This window comes from Aplysia californica, unplaced genomic scaffold (genome assembly GCF_000002075.1).
Source record: "Aplysia californica isolate F4 #8 unplaced genomic scaffold, AplCal3.0 scaffold00844, whole genome shotgun sequence".
Classification (NCBI taxonomy): domain Eukaryota; kingdom Metazoa; phylum Mollusca; class Gastropoda; order Aplysiida; family Aplysiidae; genus Aplysia; species Aplysia californica.
In genome coordinates, this window is record NW_004798114.1 from 221,958 (window position 1) to 224,086 (window position 2,129).

Consider the following 2,129-nt stretch of genomic DNA (forward strand, 5'->3'; position numbering starts at 1 on the left):
AGAACACTGTGTGTCCGTGGAAGGAATAGAATCCGCCGGTAAGCACAACACTGTTGTTTCCTTCTTGTTTATAATATAATAATATTAGATCTAGATCTAGATCTAGGTCTAGATTCTCTATATCTTAATCTGTCTCATGCCCTTTCTCCAACGAACTGAAACAGAGGGAGGAATTCCGTTACGAGCGACTACAGTCTACTATGAAACAAGAGTAGAATAGACGGTTAGGGGTAGCCTAAGGGTAGGGTCAGGGTTATGTCTCTTCTTTATTGTGTTTATTGGGGTGGTCGCTCGGTTCGGAACTCCTTCCACGAAACAAAGGTATCTATCGATTTTCGGTTCTAAAACGCCCGCCTCTCGGTTGGGTGTGCCGATGACAGATCAGTTACTACTACAGTTCACTGAACGTACTTTTTGCTAATGACCGTGGCCGCCGCCCCCTATCGTAAGTGGTTCAAGGACATGACCTTGGAATAGTTGTGTTGTCCGGTGTCGGATTCTGAATGGAGTTGAGTGACCCCGCGCATCATGTCAACTTGGTAAATGACGTAATCGCGCGGAAGACCTGGAGTTGCTGGATGGTCGTTCCCGCTCCGTGCACATGTATCGCCTCACGGTTGAGTGATGGTTGGGGGGGGGGTGTACTCACCCTGGTCTTCCCTACCTGCGATGGGGGGGGGGGGGGGGGGGGAATCCCCCTGGGCTTCCCTACCTGCGAAATCTCAGGGGGGCTTTGGCTCATGCTTCCTTTTAACATTTAATTTTAATCTTTTACCCACCCCACCCCCCCTATTTTGTAACTATTTTAAAGTACGAGTTACTCATAACTTGTGTGGCCTACAACTCTGATTTATTTTGTTTGTTTGCTTGTAGTTGTAGTTGATTTTTTTGTTGTTGCTTATTTCATCCGAACGTGTGTGTGTGTGTGTGTGTGGGGGGGGGGTTCCTAACAAGTGGGATATATTATTATATTAAAGCAACTTTGATAAATTACGTTCGGGCCGAGACGCTCAGAGAAATAGTGTGAGAGCCGTTTATTATATAATAATAATTAGGTTCGGGCGAAAGCGACGTTGAAGACCAAGGTGAGTACACTTCCCGGATCCCATCTCGTGGCCTAGAGGTTAAGGTGTTGGCCTCTCATTCAAAGTTCAAAGGGGGGGGGGGGCCTCTCGTGGCCTAGAGGTTAAGGTGTTGGCCTCTCATTCAAAGGTCCCGGGTTCGAATCCGGGTAGCGACCGAAAATAATTTTTTTTCTCTAAAATTGTCTCCTTTCACTTCCTTTCCTGCTCTCTAGCAATGTTCTGTTGTCTGCTTTCATTTCCACTTTCTGCCCCCACCCCCTCACCTCCTTTGCCCCCTCCTCTGGGCTCCTGACTCTTTCTGCAGCCTTTCTACTGCTACTCCTTGGCTCCTCCTTACTGTGGTCTTTCAGCAACACACCCCGATCTTATGGTAGGAAAGATCTACACCTAGCCTTCACGGACATGGGCGAAAAATCTCGGAGGTCCCGTGTGCAAGATGTTAAAGATCCTTTGGTGGTCCAAAATCCATAAAAGAGTAGGCTTTGGCCTCCACCCGGGGAAAATTTTAAAAATTTGCTACCAACTGAAAATGTTTAGTGTGTTCTGCGCGCTCATATGACCTTAGGCAGTTGCGAGCGCCGTAAAACACTTAGCAAAAAATATTTTTTTAAAGAAAGCAAAGGTAATGTGGTCGAGAACAAGCGGCGACTCCACAGACTATCCGCGCGATTACGTCATTCACGGAGTTTGGGATTTTTTATAAAGGTTTTGGAAAGGGGGGGGGGGGTATATTGATAAACCTTGAAAACTGGCTCAGTCTTGCAAAGTTTTCCTCTTGTATGCACAGAAACTGGTTTTTCCTCCGACTATACCATACCTTTCCCCATGGCCCTTAATTCTGACCCCCACCCAAGGAGGTTATGTAAAGTCCTTGCCCCAACCCCACACCACCCACCCATCCCCACACCACACCACACAACACCCCAACATAATCCTTACCCTCCCCCTCCACAACCACCCCCCACCCACACACACAACCCCACCCACCCCCACCCACCGTCCCCACACACCGTCCCCATACACAACCCTTGCCCACCCGCTCAC

The 2,129-nt window shown here is 48.2% G+C and overlaps 1 protein-coding gene across 1 annotated transcript in view; it reads left to right on the forward strand.

The window, feature by feature from the left end:
* The first annotated feature begins 8 nt into the window (after nt 1-8).
* The window catches only part of LOC101853353 (kidney mitochondrial carrier protein 1), a 26,840-nt gene continuing 24,719 nt past the window's right edge, over nt 9-2,129 (forward strand). The window contains exon 1 of the mRNA XM_005110040.3: nt 9-38. The gene's annotated coding sequence lies outside the window, so the exon portion shown is untranslated. The remainder of the gene's footprint in view (nt 39-2,129) is intronic.